Genomic DNA, 23865 nt, shown 5'->3' on the forward strand with positions numbered 1-23865 from the left:
CTTAAGGAAGAAGGGAGAATGGGTATTGGAGTGAGCAGCTAACAGTCTCTGCCACAGTGATATAGTAGGTGAAACAATAATTGAATCAAATCCCCCAAATCTGCATGCTGAATACAAAATTGACTTGCCAGTGACTTTAAGATTTTTGGTGGGTGATGAAAATGTTTTAGAATTAGATAGTGGTCATGGTTACACAACATACTAAAAACTACTTAATTGTATACACTTTGAAGGATGACTTCTGTGAATTACATACTGGTTTTCAAAAAGAATCCTGTGGTCTATACAGTTTAAGAAGGGAAAACAAAGACTCAAAAATGTTATTCTCCAGAATATAAAGACAATAGCTTAAAAAAGAGTGGAGACTCTCCCAACATGTCTTGTGGCTCTGTTTATATAAGGAGAAATGCTCCCACACTAATACTGTATGCCTGATGCTGACGTGTAAGGCAAAGTGAGAGATAAATGGTTGAACTGCAGAGTGGCAGGTGGTGATAATAATAGTGATGAACACAACAGCAGCAAATATTTATTATTTATCAGACACTCACTAAGTTATGAATGTGACAGTTATAATGGCAGACATTTCAGATCATATCAGAAATAATCTTATGAGAAAACTGAGGCACTGACTGATTCACCACCTTGTCAAGGTTACATGCTTTGTAAGTAGTAGAATGTGGGTTCCAATTTGGGCAGCCTGATTCCACAGTCCATACTCCTGAACTGTGCTTTATGTTGCCTCTAAACACTGAAGCAGGAGCCATGGACTCTCATTTGCAAGTAAGGAAACAAGCTGAACAAGCTTAAATATCTGGCTCTAATGATCATACAGCTAGTTAGAAGGTGTTACTGGGTTCAAAACTAGACCTAGATGATTCTAAAACCATTGATTCTTATATGTTACTGCCTGCCAGGTAATCAGACTTCCTCTTACTGCCAAAAGTGTCCTCCCCAACTCATCTTTGATAAAGGAGCAAAGGCAACACAATGAAGCAAAGACAGTCTTTCAACAGATGGTGCTGGAACAACTGGATTCCATATGCAAAAAATTAAATCTGGGCACAGACCTTACACAAAAATTAACACAGAATGGATTATGGACCTAAACAGAAACACGAAACTAAAAAACTCTTAGAAGATAACATGGGAGAAAACCTAGATGACATTGGGTATGGCGATGATGTTTTATATAGGACACCAAAGGCATGATTCATGAAATAAATAATTAATAATGAAGACTTCACTATAACTAAAAACTTCTTCTTTGTAAAAGATAATGTCAAGATAATGAAAAGGCAAACCACAGACTGGGAGAAAATATTTGCAGAAGACATTTGAAATAGGATTATTATCTAAAATATACAGAACTTAAAACTCAACAATAAACAAACAATCCAGTTCAAACATGGGCCAAAGACCTTAACAGATACCTTACCAAAGAAAATATACAGCTGGTAAATAAGCATATGAAAACATGCTACATATCGTATGTCACTAGGGGGATGCAAATTAAAACAACAATGAGATACCACTATACATCTATTAGAATGGTCAAAATCCAAACACTGACATCACGAAATGTTGGTGAGGATGTGGAAGAACAGGAACTCTCATCCATTGCTGGGAATGTGAAATGGTACAGCCAGAGCCACTTTGGAAGACGGTTTGGCAGTTTCTTACAAAAGTAAACATACTCTTACCATACTTCCCAGTAATCACGTTCCTTGGTATTTATCCAAAGGAGTTAAAAACCTACATACAGATGTTTATAGTAGCTTTATTCATAATTGCCAAAACTTGGAAGCAACCAAGATATCTTTCAGTGGGTGAATGGATAAATAAATGAATATATCCAATGAAATAGTATTTTGCACTGAAAAGGAATGGAAGAAACTTAACTGTGTATTACTCAGTGAAAGAAACAAATTTGAAAAGGCTACATACTGTATGATTCCAACTGTATGAGGTTGTCAAAGGGCAAAACAATGGAGACAGTAAAAAGATCAGAGGTTGTTAGGGGTTAGCAGAAAGGGAGGCATGAATTGGTAGAGCATAGATTTTTAGGGCAGTGAAAATACTCTAGATTATACCGTAATGGTGGATTCATTATATGTTTGTCCAAACCCATAGAATGCACACAGCAACACTAGTGTAAACTGTGAACTTTGGGTAATTATGATGTGTCAGTGTAGGTTTATCAGTCTTAACAGATGTACCATTCTGGTGGGGGTGATATGGGGAAGGCTATGCATGTGTTGTGTTAGAAGGTGTATGGGAAATCTCTGTATGTTTCTCTTAATTTTGCTGTGAAACTGAAACTACTTTTAAAAAATAGTCTTAAATTTTTTTACATTGAAAAGGTTTGCCATGTGGTGCTAATCTATTAGTAGACACATTTGTCTCACAGATTTGTTTTATTGTTAATAGCAAAATAAAGTGTCAAAACCACCACTAACAACAGTGTCCTCTGATTTGGAGGAAAAAATAATCTTTTAAGGATTTGGGGATTTTTATCATATATACTTAAAATTAGGCCTGGTGCAGAGGCTCACATCTGTAATCCCAGTACTTTGGGATTAGGGACTTTGGGATTAGTACTTTGGGATTAGGGATAGTACTTGGGATTAGGAGTTTGAGCTCAGCCTGGGCAATATATAGTGAGACCTAGTCTCAAAAAAAGAAAAAAGAGAAAGAAAGAAGATAAAAAAAAAAAGATAAATTTGGTTATAATTATTAAAGGGCTTCTGTAAAGTAAGACTGGACATATTTCATTTTAGGAGTTCCTTGTTCAGTTTTACACTAAAAGGCTCTCCTGGGCTAATTGACATGATATTAATTTAAAAGCCACACACACAGACACACAAACACATGCAGGCATGGCGAGGAAGATGACCTGCCACACAAGACTTGCTTTTAATTAGATATTCAAAGCACATCTTTCCTTTGACAAACCTAATGTGATGCAGTAAGACAAATTTCTTTTATTTTATTTTTTCCTTCAGATGATCCCATGTGGTCCTGCTAAGTGTATGGCTTACTTTTGACAGGCATAGCATCTTTTTTAAAAACTGGATTGAAGTTGTTTGCAATTTTCTGACCATTTGGGGTATAGATGTTTATTGCACTCTTATTGCTATGATTGAACAAAACACAGGAATCTGAACAGTTCATTCTTCAAGGCAATTTAAAGCTCAGGCAATCCTACCTCAGAGCGGGAGAAATACTCCCTTTCAAATTGTGTGTACATGGAGTTATTCTGCACGTAATTGGTGTATGTGATAGATGCAACACACACTAAAACTTGAAGGAGTAGGATGATTGGAGGTGCGTGTGACACATCTGATTCTGTACTAGTACTTATTCTGTGAATATGTGAGAGCAAACATAGGGCAAAAATTGTTCAAATATTGCAATTATAAAACCAAAAATACACACAGGGACACGAGCTCAACAAAAATATAACAGAAGGATGGTTTTAATGGTAAGACATTAAGACTCTTTACCTGGCTTGTTAAATTTCATCATCCCTGAAGAAACATAATTTTGTTGAATACTTGAAAGAGTGTATTAAAAATTTGTATTTTAGAATTTAGAATTTTATCTAAATACTGATGTGGTGAGTGTAAATATCACAGTCACATTCTCAAGTGTGCAAAAGGGTGACTTTGTTTCCTTTTGGTGTTTAAGTTATCTTCTGTTTATACCCCATTCCTCACTTAATGCAGGAAGTTACTTTAGTTCATTGCAGGCGAATTGAATCTAAATTAATGACTTGGGTCCAGGATCGTGTCTTTGTCGTTTATGTACCCTCATTCTCTGGGGAGCTTGTGTAAATGCCACTGCAGAGAACAAGGAAAAGGTGCTTGGATCTAACCTGGCCTCCCACTCAAGGTGTTAACTCATCCCAGTTGGCTTCAGCACTTGCATGGCAACTTGGGGTAGAGAGAGAAGAAGCATCTTGGACCTGCTGCCAGGCCACTAGACTTGCTACCACCTGCCTGCTGAAGCATTCCCTGACCCCTTTCCAGGACGTGCAACAAGGATGCCTGTTTACTTAGCCTGCCACTCTCAACTCCTTGTGGGAGGGAACACACAAGTCAACGAGGTGAGAACTGGAGTACACAAGCACTGGAACCACTTGGCTGCTTCAGTGCCAGCAGGAGTGAACTCTGTGTGGGCCCTGCAGCAGCATTCAGATTGGCGTGTCTGCAACCCACAAAATCTCAGAGGGTGTGTACAGTGCTTTTAGCACTGCTGTCTGTGAATGGCTTAAGTATTAACAGCTCAGTGGGCTGTTTGCCTTGTTGCATGGGGTGGCTGCCCTCCACCAGTGAGGGCAGAGGGCCAGTGTGGCAGCCTTTTGTATCTGTCCTCCTGGCTCCTGGGCTCTTGTCCAGCATCCAGGAAAAATGAGGTCTCATGAATGAATTTAAGGATAGTAAATGCAGGGGATTTTATGGTTGATGAAAGTGGCTCTCAGCGGGGAGGGGAGCTGAAAAGGGGATGGAGGGCAGGAAATCTTCCCCTGAAGTCCAGCCGTCTCCAGCCAGATTGTTCTCCAAAGTTGTGCCATCAACTTGTCCCTCTGAAGTCAATCTGCTTCTCTACAGCATCCAGCCATAGTCCAGATGTCCAGCTGCTTCTCTCCACCAGCTGAGTCTGTGGTCTTTATAGGCACAGCATGTGGGGTGGGGCAGGACCATCAGTGGTTTAGGAAAAGGTGACGTTCAAGCAGGAAAACAGGATATGAGTTCTCACTTTGGGCTGTGGCCTCAGGCTTTTTGGCCTGAAGGTGGGTCTTCACCAGGGACCTGCCCCTGTCTACCTAGAATTTCTCTGCCTCTTGTTGCTATCATTGCCAAGGAGCAGCCATATCCAGCAGGTTCCTGGTGGGAACTATACAGGCTTTATCAGTGTGAGCAAAGAGTCTTCTGGTAGGCCATCATTTTCTCTTTCTCTGATCATCTGAGTGCATCTGTAACCCATAGGATACTTTAGATGCTTCTCTCCAGCCATAGGAAACCAGAGTTGAGGGTGTGGATGTGTGTTTGAAGTCTCTTGCTCTTTCATGCCTAATACATGTGTAATGCCACCATTTTCACAGTTCCACTGGGTGGCTTGGAGGACTTTTCTGTGAAGCCTGATGTCCACTTCCTCTAAGACAAAGTAGATAATGTATTTTCTTTTCTGAGATTCCCAAACATAAAACTTAAAGTAAGGGTACATGCTGCCCATTTCCCCTGTGTAAGACTTTCTGGTGGATGGGAAGGGCATATAGTTTCCAGACATGTCTATCTTGAATTTTCTCTGCATTCTACCTACCTAGCTTCTATAGAAGATTCTCATCATGTGGAAGTAGTTGGGAGAAGGGTACATGTGGGGAAAAAATTGTATGCTAGATCTCATCTACTGTTAAATGTTTTATCTTTTACCTGAATTTCAGCATTTGAATTTAGAATTCAGTAATTCAACGTTTGGGGTTAATGGTGACCCTCATATCTTTTGGATCAAATGGGAAAAAGTTAGTTAATATCTCAAATAATTATTCTGCCACTCTAACTTATGTGCAACATTCAGTAATTTATGTAAAAAAGAATAAACCAGTCTTTATTTACAGATTGGGTGACATTAGACATAACTTTATTATTTTAATTACAGCTTAAAGATTGTTATACTGATAACTTTTCTATTATTTTGAATTTGCACTGAGAAATTAAATTTTACATAGTTGAAACAAGCGCAAACTAATTAAATACCATGACTAGGGAAAGAAGTTTCAACTGTAATTTAAATCTGAGGCATTGTTTTTCAGATAGGATTTGGTCATAGAATAAACTCACCCTGTTGTCTTGTTTCCCAGTGCTGTCTAAAAGAGGGAGAGATTGTTTCATCATCCAACAGATAATTCCGAAATGTAACAAATGCTGACAGAAGTGACAAGCATTTCATTTTCTTTGAATGGATTCCAAAGTTCATTCCACTTGCTGCATACATTTCTTGTTCGCCAGATAACTGCTCCAAAGAGTGTAAAGTCTGAGAGCAATTGTGGTGTAAAATTGTTATGCACACTAAATACTTTACCTGTGACCTCTGCCTCGTGTACCAAAGGAGGGATCAGGAGCTGACCTTCTCATGCCTGGAAGAGGAAACTAATTTAAACAAGTTCCAGACTCGTGGATACAGTGAAGGAAATATCAATTTTTCTCAAGTTTGTCTAGGATTATTCAAGTATTTCCTACACATAACTTTTACAAGAATATTTTTTAATCACCAGTATCAAAATTTTCCATAGGCAGTTAAATACCTAAGAGGATATGCTAAGAGGGTAGGATTTTTACTTTTTGGAGTGAGTGAAGAAGGGAAACTTCCGCTTTTATTTTGCCCATTGTCATTGGAATTTCACCATAGCCAAGTGCCTTGTCCTGGCCTACTGCCATGAGTAGGCATTCTTTAGTAACTGAACATTAGCCAGAGATTCACTCAATCCACTGAATAACAAACTCTTCTCATGTAGAAATGACAGTGAGTGGATCAGTATTTTCACAACCCATCTACAGAAGAAAAAAATGGGAGGCAGCAATATTATTTCTTGAAAGTGGTGACCTCTGGCTTGAGAACTCATCCATATATCTAAAAATCACATATTAAATACCTGGACTATTGAGAGCATGGCCAAATTCAGAAAGTAATTAAAATGGCAGTCATAAAAATCACTGTAACTAACTCACAAAAGGCCTTTGGTCTCCTGTTTTGGATCTATTGTTCTAACTTTGCATTTGATACTAAGCAGATTGATTAATTGACACAGGTTGAATATCCCTTCTCTGAAATGCTTGACACCAGAAGTCTTTTGCATTTTAGGGCATTTTGGATGTCAGATTTTCAGATTAGGGATATTTAATCTCTATCGCTCAAATATTTTAAAGTAGCCTCTATGATCCTCACCTCCTGGTCTTTATAGCCTGGTGTTCATAATCGCTTCCCTTGAGTTCGGGCAGGATCTGTGATTGCTTCTAACCAATAGAATATGGCAAAGGTGACAGGATATTATTCCTCTGATGATGTTATATAAGACACCCTCTTACTAGAAGACTTGCTTGAGAGTCTTGCTCTCCTTCCTACTGGCTTTGAAGAAGCCACCTACCATGAGTTCTACAGATACAGGCCATGAATTCTTCCAACAACCTGTAAAGTAAGAAGTAGACACTTCCCCTGATGAGCCACCAGATGAGAACCCAGCCCTATCTGACACTTTGATTTCAGCCTTGCAAAGCACCTGATCAAGCTATGCACACATTCCTGACCCACAGAAACTGTGAATTTATAAATGTATAATATTATTAGCCACTAAGTTTGTGGTAATTTGTTATGCAGCATTGAAAACTAACACAACTGGTTTCTTAAACTATGAAACAAAGACATTGCCACTTGAATCGGGTAGGTATTGATAGCAATGAGAGAAGAGACAACTGACAAGGAAACAAAATTATCGAGAAATTATTTAAAAAGCACTAGCTGTCTAAATCAATGTGGTATAGAAATGAGTAGCCTTATACATCAGTATAATCTTTGAAAGCATAATTGAGTAACAAATGTGTGCATAATTATGACTCCAAGTTTATAAGCATTGGTTATGTCATGTAAAATACTTGCTGTACAAGAAGGTAGAGATCTATGTAATATAGTTGGGAAAAAAAGTTACATAATTATTGATGTGACATTGGATGTGTTTGACCATGGAACGTGGAATAGTTTGAGAATTTAAAATTTATTCTAGGATTAAATGAAGACATCATAAAATAAGTATTTATCATCAAAGAATTACATATCCCTTTCTCACATTGTGATGTGTCAAAATCTTTATAGAATAGGAAGTAAAGATTTAAAATTACGATAAAAGCTTGAGCTGAGAACTCAGGTACCACTTATTTCTATGCAGCCTGGACAACTTGGTCTCTGCTTCCAAGGAGAAAATGTTCCTGGAATTGTAAACAATACAGAATGGCTAATGATGGTTGTGGACCATAGGCTGGCTTTTCCTTAGATTGTAAGGTATGAGAGGAAGAGATGTTCTTGGTCTGTGAAACAGCTAGTAAGGAAACAACTACTATTGAGTTCTTATTTTTAAAACAGCACAAAACTTGAAGTATGTTTCTATAACCTTCCTGTAAACTTGTTTGAGGTTTGCTTTCCTTGGTCTTCTCTGCATCTCTTGACATTTGAAGTAGGATGATGTTATGTGAGTAAAGGCTGGCAATGTCCTTGATCAGGAATTTGAGGCTTTGTTGCCTAGTGTCTGCCCAAACACATCCTAGTCATGTCACCTGCCTGAGACTTCATTTTGCTGATTGCAGAATGAGTATATAATGTCCCACCATAAAAGTAGACTTTGCATCTCAGTCCCTTTGACAGAACTGCTTTAAAAAATTATTGCAATATATTTTGTGATTGGTTCTGATTTAAAATAAAAATCGCCTAACATGTTTAATGAGATCAGTAGGATGAAGAGTTTGAGCGGGATCTCTTTGCGTAATTTGGAATTGCATTTCACATTTTATAAAGCAATTTTCCTTGCATCCAGTCACTTGATCTTCTTCGTCATTGGTCATGCTGGGTAATTATTATTATCATATTGTGCCAGCAGTGCCTACTTATCACTGTACAACACACGCACACGCACACGAACATGTATATTATTGACGATAAGAATGGGATTGTCCAGTACCCCATAACTGGTAAATGGTGGAACCAGGACCCAGACCTAAGACTTTCAACCCTAAATCCCATGTCTAACTCCGGAATATTTCAGTGGAAAGATAGCACTAGTAGAAGTGGTCATCTTTTGAGAGCAAAATTGTTTCTGCGTCACCATGCTGCATTGTCATCAGCAAGTGTCATGTGCTGTTCCCAGTAAGTAACTCACATTGAGAGTGATGCAGCCCCTCAGTCATGGGCCTAACTTCTCTCTGTTGATGCAGGGTCTAGGCACACAGGGAAGCCCTTGTCATTATCTTCTTTCTAGTAACTGCTCTCCATGGAGTATAGTCCTTATAGATGATGGTGAAAACACGATGTTTATCGTTGTTCCTGGAACCCTGAAGCTAAATAACTGCTATTTAAGGTATTGTTACTCTGAAAAACTGCGTCAGATTTTAAATGAATTTCAAAAGTGTAAACGTGACCTGTCCATAGGTTTACATTGGGACTATTCAGTCTTCAAATGATTTATTTAAAGATCTAAAGGGCCTAAATACCCAAATATAGTAAGATCTTGATAAGATTGCACAGTAATATGTATAATGTGGTCCCTGTTTTGGAATAAAAGGAAGAAAATTTAAATATGTATATACATATATATGATCATAGAGAAACATTAAAAAAGGATGCCAGATTATTTATTTAGGTGCACAAGAAAAGTTGGAATTTATTGGCTTCTTTTTAATATATCTGGATTTTCTTCACTGTAACAAGGACAAAATAGTAAGTTTGTAATTTAAAATTATACAATAAATATGTAATAAGAAGGAAGGATGGCAGAAAAGAAGCAGGTAGGGAAAGAAGGAAGGAAAATGAAACTTATTCTCACAGTTCACTTGGACCTCATTTACTAACTCAGAGACATATTTTATCTTGTCACTATGAAGGAAATAAGAATATGTTGTATATAATTATGCAATGTATTTATCCTGTGTTTCAAAAAGTTTATTTAAATGCCATTTACACATTTCTCTGATATCTATTGCTCATGTAATTGAAATTTAAGAACATGAGGTTTTGATAGGTACTGTAGAGTGTGCAAAATGTGTGACAAACCCATTTATTCATTCATCCTTAGAGCTAGGTGCAGAGGGATGGAAGATAAACAAAATATCATGCCTGCTCCTTGAACCACAAAAAGAGAAACCCTAGGAAAGCAGAGAGGCTGTTTAACATAAGTTGGTGGTACACCCACCACCAGCACAACTCCTTTTCCCCCCACCACATACATTCATGTAAAACCTGGAGTTGATTGTGTTACTTTTTCATATGGTTCCAGAGCATCCTTCAGAGTCCCGCTCAACCCTGCACACCAACAGTCTTTGGGAATTAGTTGGCACTGGCATTCAGTCAGTAGTAGAATTGAGAAGTTCCTGGGATTTTGAATTCTCTGGGGTCTTTCCTGTCTGGCTTATCACTTGTGCTTCCTCATTGGCAAATGAAAACATGAGCTATACAAGTGACTTTTGATGAGACGCTATCTGGGAACATAATTGTCTTCAAATAGGTGTACTCTAGAAGATGAATTTACTTTTACTAGATGAGAAAGGATGTGAATAGGTGAAAATCACTGGAAGACAACTCTTAGAGGATTTTAAGACATATTTTTAAGGGAAAATAGTGCAATAATTAGAACTGCACCATTAGGTAGTGAGTTCTTTATTGACAAAACTACCTGAATGGATTCTGGCAGCAGCAAACTGCTGAGGATGTTAGAAACGGGGGATTCATGGGTCAACCCTCCTTGGTGTTTTCACTGTATTTTGTACATATTCTTTATGGTTTCTTTATTTTATTGTTTTGTAATTATCTGCTTATCTGTTTTCCTATGTATTCGATGATGATTAATTTGCTGAACATTGTTATGGGCCAGGCAGCATTAAGGGCTGTTGGCATCTGTTTTCATTCGCTACAAGAGTGTGAAGCAGAAAGGATCTCCATTCAACAAGTGAGGAAACTGAGGCTTGGGAAGGTTAAATAGCTTGCTTAGGTCACACTGTTAGCAACTTTGTGCTCTTTATCACTGCACAGGTTCCCAAGACAATTAGTGGCTGAGCGATGCTTGGATGAGAATGATAATAGGCTTGAGTAAATGGGAAAAGCCGTATCCTAAGTAAGTCATTTATATTTCCCACCAGCTAATTGGAGACAGGCGTTAAGAGGAAGGAATTAGTTCCACTCCACAGTTGCCAGGCTGAGCTGTGTCCTGCTTCCAACTGAGGTGGGAGCTGGGGGGTGAGGGGATGCATGAGAACATTGTTCTAATTGAGATTATAGAGAAAATTTGCTCTCAAAATGGCTGTGGATAGCCACACTGCAAATTTATTTGATTTAATTTCACTAATTAAAAAACTGTAAGTATTAGATAAATTTTACCATTGTCATTCACAAAGCAGCAGACCTCCCAGTTGATCTAAGCTGGTTCTATAGAAGACTATGTGGTATCTGTATAAGATTTTTCTCAAGACAACTAGCAAGCAAATACGAATTCTTATATACAAACCTAAGAAGCCTTTTTATATTATTCCAGAGGGCAAGATTTAATGCCTTTTCCACCCCCAATTTGGTAAAATGAAATAAATACATAAAACTTAAAAGTTACAGATATGTCATAGTTTGAAATATGTATGCCCTTCTTATTTCTCTTCCATGCAGCTCCCTGCAACTGTATAGAGTAAAAGCCTGATAGCAACTAATTTTTATTAGGAAATTAACTCTTTCAGCTCCCAAAATTATACATGGCTTCCACGCTATTATAGAACTGTGTTTAGCAAGACACGTTTAAAAAAAAAAAAAATCCTCAAGTTTCTTTCTTTTATGCTGGCCAGTTCTGTGGACTTTTAAACTCTCTGAGAACTACCTTTTGAAAGGTTTTTGTACCCTATCTCTAGCATGTGTTATTCAATAGATCATTCTCAACAAGTAAGTCAAATAAGCATATTAGTCTATGTGCTGCATTTTAAAAGAGCCTGTTAAACTGGCTGCATTTTGGCAGTTTGCCCGATTAAAGGTTGTCATAATGAATCTATCTAGAACAAGAATGAGCCTGGTCAGGTTTCAAATGAAATGTATGTTTTTGTATAAGTAACCTCTAAGGGGATCCAGCGCTGCAAATTGCATAATGTGATACAAAAGTCACAGAAGCTCAGAAATTCAGGGGAATGAAGTGTAGCATAGTCCTCCAACTATGTCATAGATTAATCAAAATGGTTTAGTGTCAGCTTTTGCTTTCAAATTCCAGCAACTAAGAAGACAGCTTATTTTCATAAGGATATCATGATGTGTGTGTGTATTTTAAGTGGAATGTTATGGGAATGAGTTACGCTTGTCCAACCAACTCTTTTTAATCCTAGACCATTTAAATGGAAAATTCATCTAAGCTGACTTTATTCCATGGAAGTCACTTTTCAGTGGGAGAGATTAGGAACTGTCATTGTGACCAGCACACTCTTGTACTTTAAACAGAGGACTCTTATTGTGCTAGCCTGAATTATGTCCTTTATTTTGTTAATCAGACTGCCTATTTCAACCCGATTTCAAGCCAGGCTTTTATTGCTTGTTCCCAAACTGGGAGATAATTCAGCTATTTACAAGATAAGCATTGATTTCTGGCACTGAGTCTAACAGCAGCTTTCTCCAAATTTGAACCCATTAAATAAATCCTGCTGAAGAATTATAATTGTTTTTTGAAATTCGACTAAAATAATTTTGTTGCATATTAATTTTAAGTATTAAGCTTATTGTTTGCCCCAGTCCATTTGATAACCATTCTCTTTGGCTTAACAAACTGCTGATTCTTCCCCTCGTTGTTCATAAATTCCATGACAAGACTGGAAAGACCAGTTCTGACCACCCACCAATAAGTGGCGCTATGTCTTTGCCATTCCAGAGAAGTGGGTTTTGCTCCAATGTACCCATAGGGCACATGAACCTTCTTGTTTTCTTGTTAACCTGCCTACAGGTGTCAAAATAATCCAAATTTCCACAAGAAATCTAGAATGATGTTACAAGTAAGCAGATGAAAATTATCCTCTCATAATTGTTTTTACAGTGGTAAAGGGAGCAGCAGAGGACTCCAAAAGAAATATTTAGGTCATATATTTCTGCTGGCAGGTGCCAGTTGAGGACTGGGTTCAGACTGGAATGCTTATGAACAGGCCTAGATAATTTGCATGGGTGGCTGCTTGCCAGGTAGTCATCTGGTCCTGGGGATGGGGGTCAGGGAAAGAAGAAAATGGCTTGTGTGCTTGTCCCTCCCCTGCTCCTATGCACCCTCTAAAAAATTGCTAGTAGGAGCTTCTGTTGATGTGCCTCAGCGCTCCAGAGCTCCTGTCTTGTCCAGTCATCCTCAGCCCTTGAGGCTGAGGGGGACAGGCACTGCGTTGACTGGGAGGCCCAGACAGGAAACTGTGAGACTGATGGCATCTCAGACGACAGAGACCAACTACACTAAGCCACTTTCTTCTTTAATCCCTGGAGGCATAAACTTCAGAGAAGGAACCTCACAAGTTCAGCCTACAGCCTAATGAAAGTGGCCTATTACCTTGGACAGGACCTGGGCCCTTCGCTGAGCCTTAGATCCCTGAACCCAAGAAGATTCCTTAAAGGCTCTGGTCTTGGCAAGAAGACTTCTTCCCTGAATCTAATTACCAGCTTAAAGTTCACAGTTGCCAGCATGGATGCCCAACTTCCACAAATTTCCAGGCCTGATTATTGGTATATCACTTAAGACTGCAAATAATTGTAACTGGCATCAATTTTTAGAGGGCTTTGTGAAGCTTATTCCAGTGACTTGTCTTACTTTATTTCTCGAAATATTTTGTTATGCTCGTATTCTCTCCATTTCATGAAGTTATAATACAACACTTGGGAGCCTTTGAAAGAGAGAGTAATAACAGGGATTCTTAGAATCTTGCAATGAAAACCTTATTGTTATTTTAATTATAATATAACTGTGTAACTGGTCCTCTGATAAGTGCAATTAAGATCTTCTTGTGATGAAATAAACTGGGTGTGATAGTTATGGTGTTTGACATTGATAGTATTCTTTCCTAAAAGTGGTACATTTAACAGTCATTTTCTCATGTTGCTATCTTCATGCTTAAAATTAATTAAGTCCATTTAACTTTTCTAATAGAAATATTTGAATTCTTTGTTGCTGACCTTTCTACTCTTGGAATGACTTATTATGTTTCATCCTTCTACGCTTCAGTAAATCAATAATGGTGTTTCTATGAAAGATTTCTTTTCTCAGACTTTGTTTGTTATTGAAAACATCACCACTTAGAGCATATCAGGAAGGCTGAATTCTAAATTAAGTTGTTCTCTGTCCTGGGCAAAATCTCTTTATATTTTAATTTCTTCAAATCCCCTAAAGAAGTCATATCAAGTCGACTCTCTAGATTATGATTATAAACAGATCAAATATAACACAACTTGAACATACCATGGGGGTGTTCAGAAATTCGTTCTGCTCTATGTGTCTAATGTTGAGTGGAGTATTAAGCTTGTTGATCGTTTCCGTGATTTAATTGTCAAAATGGTCTTGGAAAAAATGAGTAAGATTTTGGAAGCTACAGTATTCCCCAGTATTTTTCCATGGTAAATGATAATGAACCATTACTTTTGGATAAGAGATTTTTAATTTTTTTTTACTGGATAATTTTTGGATCACCTAGCAAATATTCAGTACTACACTTTTACTAGACTAAAAAAAAATTTACAGTACTGTTTATAAGAAGAATTAATATAGAAAAAAGTGCAAAATCAAAAATATACAATGTGTGGTATTAGAGAATGAAAGAAAAGACTGGCCAACTTAAAGTATTTTCATATCTCTATTCCTAATGGGTTTTATTTACGCAATATGCATTTATTGAGCAGCTTATATTGCAAGCACTCTATGAAACATAAACTTTAAAAGTAGACCATTTTCGCTTGCTACAATTCCTATTTTAACTTTATATATAATATATACAGGAACTATCTAACCAGAGAAATAAAGGATATAAGGAATACTTAGAAAAAATGTGCTGAAGACATTGAGAGTATGAGTGACCACGGAGTCAACGTATTAGATCTAGATTTCCTTTTCCAGGTTTTTTTGGTTGGGCTAAATAAATAATTAAAGCTGCTGTTGTTTGGGTTTCCCATTCCTCTCAGAACTCAACTCCAGCAGATTCAAATAACTTTCAAGGTTGTATTCAAACTCAAGAATCACTACAGGTTTGTCAAGTTACTACAAAATTCAAATCGTTTTGAAAAGATGACCCTGGCAGCGGTGAGATCAACACAGACTGCAGGTTGACTAGGAATCGGGAAGAATCTTATAGAAACGATGTTTATGGCAGCCAGAGTGGAAGGACATGATAACATGGGATATGCAGGAGGAAGAGGAGGAATTGGGAACAGTTACAGTTGGTTCCGTGGTGCCTCTGCTAGCAATGGAGCTGTTCAGAAAACCTCCTTTGCCTTGGAGGAAGCCTCTCCCTCCTCTTCTGGCTCGCTCTCTCTTCCTCTGGTTCTCTCCCTCCCCACTCTTTTTCCTTTATCTACTAGATTTCAGATATGGCTTTCATGTCCGAATCCAGATGTGAGGACATAAAAGGAAGAGAGGCAAATAGAATAAAAGAGGTAATGGAGAAATGGAAAGAAAAATAGAACTACAATTTCTCACACTCATCAAAAGGGAAAGGACAGGTCTGTCTTTTTGGACAGTCTATTCCCATAGCCACATGATTTTCCTTTCACTGGGTCCCTGTATGGATTTTGAGAAGCAGATCTCTCTATGCCATAAACCTAGGGTTTTTTGGGGTGAAGACTGACTGCCCTTTTCTTTATCCTCCCAGTCCCTTATTATTTGAATCCCTGTATTAAAATTGTTTGCACACACTCATGTTTTATCAGATTTTTCTGTAAGGATGGGCAAAATGCATTACAATTCTCCACTGTATATATGTACTATATTTAATGGTATTTAGTGCCTTCTTTTTGCTGTAGGTAATAATACCAACCATGATGATAGCAGAAAAGAGCTATTGAATTTGGTGGGGAGAAATGTAACTGATAAACCTACTGAAGAGGACAGTTGGAGCGATAGTGAAATTGTAACTGGAAAAAAAATAGGGTTCTGAGAAGTAGGATGTGTAGCAAGAAAAAAAAGAAGAGCATTTGTTTGAACTCAGGTACTAAAGTGATGACCTTAGACTCCTCCTTTGACCGTGAGGGGAGAAAAAAGCATATTAAACCCTGAGAATAAAAAAGTGGCTAAGTCAAGTTATTTTTTTAAATGAGAGATTTGAACATATTTACAGGCAGAAAGGAAGACAGCAGTAGAAAAGAGATTGAGAAAGTTGATGGGAACACATAGTTATTATAGCAGAAAATGAAGAGAACAGAAATGTAACAAAAGCAACATGCACCCTCCAAGGGCACTGCTATTTCCCTCTGACCCCTGTATCTCGTGGTCCCCTGTGCTGGTCCTCCTAGTTGTGCTAATAACAATGTTAACCTGTCTTGCTTTCCCATTCCAGCTTGATGAAGTCATAGGAAGCATTCTCTTCAGGGAGAATGAGTTGAGATTCCTAAGAGCAAGAATCTTGCTTTCTTGCTGCAGAGATCACCCTCCGCCATCTTTTTCTTCTTGCTTTTTCATCAGCCCCAGCAGTGTACATGCCTCGTGGCCCAGGGTCAAGGACTGTGCAAATTGATATTTGTAGAACCCCAGTACTGGAACCAAAATGGCAGAGGAGAAGCAGTGCTCCCCTGTCCTGCTTCTCTTCTTTTTCCTCCTCCACCCTCAAACCTGCCTAGACTTTCTGGACACCCACATTCTCCGAGTTGTCCCGCCTTTACTCCTGGCCAAGTCTGCATTTGCTGTGACTATCCTTTGATTAAGGTACTTGACACCAAGGAGTGGATGACACACAAGCTTCATCTTTTCAGAAGTTATTAGCTTCTCCACAAAACGGCATTGCTACCTCTTCATAATGCCCAGTTTAAGAATGTGTGAAAGACTAGTAATCAGTCCTTGTTTCATAATAGTTCCTATAAGATGAGAGGGTTAAATTAAATGGTACATAGGAACCCTTAATATGGTACCTGGCATACAGTAAGCACTCAATAAATGTTGGCTGTTATTATTTATATTGTTTATTTTGAGGAATGATGGGTCACAGCCACCAGTGTCCACCAAACAGTACAATTCGTAGCCAGTTCACTAGTTCTTCAGTGGAAGTGGTTCTACCCTCACGCAGCCTGTGTGTAGTCCTTTCTGTGGGAACAGACTATCCAACTGCGGTAGTGGTGTATCCTCCAATGCTTTTAGTGGCAAGGATCAAAACTGCCTCCAGGAAGGCCATCTGTGTGCCAGGCTACCTGTTAGGCACTTTTATGATTTTACTTTATCCTCCTGACATCCTAAAAGACAGGTTATTATAGTCTGATCTTGCCTGTGAGGAGCTAGGGTCAAGGCTAAGTTTCATGCTTGTATGCAGCAGGACTGGGAACAAACATAAGTTGTCTGAGTCCAAGTCTCATGCTGTTTCCAGGGACATAGTCAAACATTTTTTAAAAAATTGTTCTCTTCGAAGAAGTAATGATACATTTGCATGGAGACATTTCTTTTAGTGGTGTTTTCTTTGGCCTTATAATCTGAAAAGAGCTGATACTTTTTGAACTTTGTTTGATAGCTAAATCCATCACTGTAAAGCAATTTGTGTACAAGCAAATGCCATGAGCCATAAGCCCTATTGGTAATGGACATAAGACATTAGTGTCACACTTGAAAACTTGTTTATCTCATGGCCCTTTTAAGTGACTTCTATTTTCTTTGCTAAAATTGAAGTCATATGTTCATTTGGTAAGATATTTCGCAGATTTTTAATTAGATGTCCATAGAGAGTGATTTTGTCTACACATTTTTCTCTTTTTTTTGGAAATTATTTTAGCTGATTCATGTCTTGTGAAAAGTTAAAACCATATTTTGAAACTTAAAAGAAAAAAACAAACAATTCATACATCACTTCCCATTTTCTGTTAGGACCGGTCAAATAAGTTTGCATATTTTAGAACATTGTGCCATTCCACAGGTGGATGTTTTGTAACACAGCTTCATCCCAGGGACTTTGCCATTCGTCTACTACATAGAGCTTCAGTTTGTGATACCTTATATGAAGTTAGAGAGGTCTCCAGATTTGCATTTCCCTTTCTTCCTACCCACTCTTAAACAAACTGCTAAGATAAATCCATTTGGCTGGGAATTAGATGAGCTACTGACATGAATAATTTATAAAATATCATGAGTTTATTTGCATTCTAAGGCATACGTGTGTGTGTGTGTGTGTGTGTGTGTGTGTGTGTGTGTGTGTGTGTATTTATTCCTTACCTCATCATAAAAGAGGAGTCCATGAAAGTTGTAGTTCTGGAAAACTTAGCTCAGAGATCTTAATGGAATAAATATATTCAGGCTTAATTGTAAAAATGTGGCTGTTGCAGCCAACCAAATGGAGTAGTAGATGGGCCTCCTCTGGGATTCCTTGATGAAATTTTGGGAAAAACTTCCTGGTACGGCAGGGATGCAGAGAGCTTGAGCTTGGCCTAATCCCTGCTGGCCTTTTCAGCTTTTGATAGTCTCAGTAGGTGAGGATGGCTTTACTTGGGGGTGCTCTTCAAACCTAACTATAGTTACTCAACTTTTCTCAACTTTTCATATACTCAACTTTTCAAGTTCTTCTTTTCTTCCAAATCCTGATCACAGTCTCCAGTCCCCATGAATCTGATTCCGTGCATCTCTCCATTCTCATCTCACACCTCTCACTCCTCGCTTACTAACCCTGGTCCTTTAGTTCCTCACACCAAGCTCCTTTTCACGTTGGGGGCTTTGCCCAAGCCGTTCCCTCTGCCTCAAATGGTCTCTATTCCTGCCCTCAACCTGACCAGCTTCTTCATGCCCTCAGGCTTCAGCACAAGTTTCCCCTCCTCAAAGAAGCCTTCTAGAACTGTACTGCCTAGAGTAGGCCCCTATACCTTCACTCCCTCACACACATGCTAATTCTTTATCTTTGTCTCATGTTTGTTTCCTTAAAGTGCTTTTAACACCTCTGGCAACTGCATTTATCTGATTGTATACTTTTGTTTTCCTCTTTTTCTTCTACCAATGAAAGCTAGGAAAGTAGAGATTGTGACTGTCTTATTCAGAGTAATGACAGAGTAAGCAAATGAATGAGTGAAGGAAGAAAATGCACTTAAAAGTATGGCTTCTCTGTTAGGATAGTCTCACTTTCCCTAGGAATTGAAATATGCAGGTCAGTGTGTCTTTTCAAAATAAAAATAAAAAATGAATATATTATTGAAATGATGAACCCATCAAATGTAAGACAATTGATCACTAAATGGAGCAATGCATTTTCCTTCTGTATTTATTCAGAAGTGTTAGCATTTTCACAAGTAATACAGGGCAATGAAAGAAAAACCAATCTTTTTTAAGTGACCTAAGATTATAAAGTTATTTGTACTTTGACAGTTTTATCATTTTCAATTTAAATGAAGCTTTCAATAGCTCTTAATATGTAAAAATTATACATCCTGTGGCTAAAAGTCCAAAGCAGGGTTATGTCTTTTTTCTGGAGCCAATGTAGCATTAAATAAGCTGATGTTGGATATATTTGAGTTTTTTATTTAATTGAGTTTTAGCACATAGAGATATATGCTGACCCTCCAAGGTAGTTTGGTACAGGATGCAAGATTTATAAAATTCTTCATTATTGGTAAAATAGATGTGCTAAGTAAGGATCAAACTGTAGTTATAAGTTCTTTGAAAATAAATTTCACAATACAAGTGGTTCATAAACTTGCTAAATATTTTTCCTCTTAGATTTGTTATCTGCAGTGTGGTCATTAGTCTTATATGAATATATGAATATTGTCTCTAAGCTAATTATAGCTTGTCTGATTATAATGAAATGATCTGATGGCTCATAATAATGATGGCTCTTAGCTAAACTTCCCCAACGACATTATTACTCCTGTTGAGAGAGAAGAGGAACCCAAACTAAAAACAACCCAAGTAAACTTCAGGACCATGTGATATACCAAGTGAATACCTTAAAATATGAATTTGGCCAGGCACAGTAGTTCAGACCTGTAATCCCAGCACTTTGGGAGGCTGAAGCAGGAAGATCACTTGAGACTAAGAGTTTGAGATCAGCCTAGGCAAAATAGCGAGACACTGTCTCTATTTAAAAAAAAAAATTTGTATACAAGTCAGATAACATAATTTTGTTTTTAAAAATGTTTTGCTTTGATTATTATACTCTTCTTCTATACTCATTTGATTCTCCTTTGGAACTGTATAAATTTTTTTCCATTTGAAATTCCAGAGGGATTATTATGCTTGATTTTGAAGAGACATATGATGTTTGAAAACTTCAAGCATCATTATATACTCAAACACAGCTATACACAGAAAATAAACTCTTACATCTTTCTTAGTCTATACTGCCATTTAATTTAAAGTTGCAAACATGAGTTATTATGTACATCCTTTGACTTGGAATGGCTGCCATAATTGTTTACTGAGGTAATATAACTTACCTCTCATGCTTTTCTCTTTAGGGAAACCTTGTGACATATACATTAATCGAAATTAATAGATTTCTGATTCAGAGCACTTTCCAAATGAGTTATGTTTAAGCTGCAAATTAAAAGTTTAATGTATATAAAATAAAATACAGGCAAAAATAAAAAACATACCTCTTTTTCTTCTTCATGTGATCCAAGCAACAGAATAAAAGATAAAATAGGATATCTAATTACAAAGAAAAAGTCACAATGACCTCTTTTAATATACTTTTCTGCAGAGATAAACATAGTGGCCCTCAGACTCATGTAGTTTGCATGGATTCAAGACAAAATAATATATTTAATGCTTGGATTCTAGTCTTCACCTCTGCTAATCTTTCCCAACAATAAGGAATGGTATCAAGTTATGAAATATTCAATCTGGGAAAATTCCTCATTGTGTCCCTTTGAAAATTCATCTATTTTGCTTACTGTATTAAAATTTAAGATGTCAGTTTTTTACTGAAGGCATAGACAGTTTATCAAACAGTGTTTTGGAGTTTGAGGAAAGAAATTGATTTCCCACAGAGAGTGAAATTTGGTCTAGAAATGAATACAGCACATCGACTTTGTTAAGGAAATGCTTGCCTGTATCCATTTGGGAATCTCTTGGAGCAATAAATTTGATGATTCTAGCCATGTACTTTCCAGTCTGTCTACTGTATTGGATGATGTCGAGTTATTTCTGATTAAGAAGAGCATACTTTGTTATGCTAAATTTCTCTATCATTATTCACTTATTTATTTACTTTCATATAGTTTTTCTGATGTTTTCTCACTAATAATAAGAGTTAACTTGGAGTTTGCCAAATATTCTTGTAAAGTTTCTAAGAACATTTTTTATTTTACTTTTTCTGTGCCCCACCTTCCCCACTATACAATATTATGGCCTTAGAAGGAGCAATGGACTAAAAAACTTTTCATCTTGTTTTATTGCAATAAGAGCAGGAATTTGGGAGAATACCTCAGGGCTTTGTATACATAAAACTAATAAAAGAATAGGAATAAAACCATTTTACTCTGCTCTCTTGTTCTTCTAGTGTAATATGTAAGAACATGGGGTTTAGGATTTAAAAGAACCTCAGTTTGAATCCTGCCTCTTCAACTTATTGTTTGTATGTCTTTGAATATGTTATCAAACCTATTAACCCTTAGTTTCTCCATCTGCAACATAGGAATGATAATGCCTGTACCATTGTTTTGCTTTTATTGTTCATTGTGGACGATATATATAAGGCACTTAGAAATACTTGTGTATTAATTTATCACCACTGAATTTGGCCTTCTTTTCAAATCTCATGCATTAAATTGACATACTTTTTAAATAGACCATTTTATAAGAAAATAATTCAATATGATTTGCTGTTACCGTATTATTCAAGATACACAGATTGTGATTGTTGGGTAGTGTGCAGTGATAATGTACTTATTATGATAACTGAAATAAAGTGGGTTGTAAACAAGTGTTAAAAATCAGTGCATTTCCCAGACAAACACAAAGTCATGGGGGAAAAACGTTAGTATAAATTTAGAACTGGAGTAAAATTTTGCTTCTAACATATTAAAGCTGTGTGACATAGAGAAATTTCAACAGATTTCTTGGTTTCCTCAATTTGAAAGGGCAACAACAAAACAAGCTACATAAAATTCAAAGAATTGTTTCAAAGATAATTTATGATAAAAACCAAAAGTATTATTTGGGACTTCATTCGGACACTAGTTAATGTTCTTTCAATGTATCTGCTCAATCTTCAGTGGAGCTGGTACATAGTCCTACAAATGATGATCCCAGAAACATTTTAATTCTCTTTCAAGTTGGTCACATTCTTGGACTTTATTTATTACTTAAAGACTCTCTGCCCACCATCATGTTATTCTGTCTCCCACACCTCTCTTCTGTCCCAACCTGTAGTTACTCCGTCATCTTTCAAGAGCCACGTGAAGGCTTTTCTGACTCCCAGCAAAATGAGTGACTCTTCTTCTATGCATCCATTGCACCCTGAACACACCTCTATCCTAGCACCTGCAGCACTTCTGTCCCCTTATTTATCTGCATATATGCTTCTCTCTTCAAGGCTTTTAAATGCCCTCCTTGGAGGCCAGGATAGTGTCTTCTTTGTTTTTTTCATCTCTAGTTTCTGTCCTCTGAATAGACACAACCTTTGGTTGAGTGGGTTGAGTGGATGGAGAGATGGATAAGAGAAATAAACAGATTGTCAGTTGACCTCAAGAGCTCTTTCCAGAGTGCCTAGAAAGTAGTTAGCTGTAACCAGGGATGCTGCCTCTTAACAGGAGAGGTTAGCCACAAACTCAATTCTCACGGAGCACAAAGCTCTGGAACTCCCGAGGCCCCCGGGTGTCAGGTAGCCAGCTTTCCCAGCTCTTTCCTGCCCAAGTTATAACCAAGCTCAGACTTTGATCCCAAAGCTGTCCATGAATTGCACAAAGTCCATGCTCATGCTCTGTTTTTACAAACAGGGCAGTAAGCTCTGCTGGAGGCCCCCTGCTGAAGTCTAGCACCATAGTGAATCCAGCTGCACTCTAGCCCTGTGATGCCTCTGATAGGATGCTGAGAGAACCAGGGACTATATTCACCTGCTGACACTTTTGCCCAGACATGAGTTCCAGGCTGCACCATGTGATAGTGTTGGTGCTTCCTCCAAGTCCCTTTAACTAAAAATGGACAAGTTGATTTGACAAAGTCATATTAAGTCCATATTAAATCTATTAAGTGGTAATTAAAGAATATAGGGTCTATGTAATAGAGGAGATTGACTAATATAGAAAGGCAGGCAGATAACTGTACCAAAAAGCCTAGGCTCAGGATAGATACTAGAACAGAACAGAAAGTTGAACACTGTGTGTCCTGAAACACAAGGTCCTAGAGTTAAGTTGTCAAGATAATAAAATGTAGTTGATTATATAGTTTATGTACATACATATGTATTCACAAAGGATTTGAGGCAGCTCACATATATAATAAGATAGAAAATGTGGAATAATAGAAAGTCAAGGACAGGGAAAATACAGACTATCTGGAAAGGTAAGACTGGAGGGAGTGAGAAATGAAGGTACGTAAGCCACAGGATCAGCTGTGGTTAGTGCAATTGTGGCTCAGATTTGACCTAAACTTCACACATAAACACCATTAGTGGAAGAATCTGGCCAAAAAGGAGATTTTGCCCTACCTTTCTGTGTTGAAATGGAGTTGAGAAGGAAAGAGGACCTCTGTGTTCTCCATGATTGTCACATTAGCAAAAGAAACACAGGTAATTGGGGAGAGGGGAGAAGAAAGAAGAAGTGAAACTTACTGAGTCAGAAGTCATCTCATCTTGAGCAGGGCACTAAGTATCATCTCCAATTCTCTTGTTAAGAATATGTCATAAAACTAATGATACTATTTAGCATCTACTGTGGGCTAGCTGCTCTTTGGACATTTTTCATTTATTACTTAACCCTATGTGATTGATAGGCTTTGTGTCCCCA

At 37.6% G+C, this 23865-nt stretch overlaps 1 protein-coding gene across 2 annotated transcripts in view; it reads left to right on the forward strand.

Moving 5' to 3' along the window:
- ADAMTSL1 (ADAMTS like 1) overlaps positions 1 to 23865 on the forward strand; it is a 984547-nt gene that overhangs the window by 269359 nt on the left and 691323 nt on the right. The window lies entirely within an intron of this gene.

Source organism: Rhinopithecus bieti, unplaced genomic scaffold, assembly GCF_001698545.2.
Source record: "Rhinopithecus bieti isolate Rb0 unplaced genomic scaffold, ASM169854v2 scaffold_17667, whole genome shotgun sequence".
In the NCBI taxonomy this organism is placed as follows: Eukaryota; Metazoa; Chordata; class Mammalia; order Primates; family Cercopithecidae; genus Rhinopithecus; species Rhinopithecus bieti.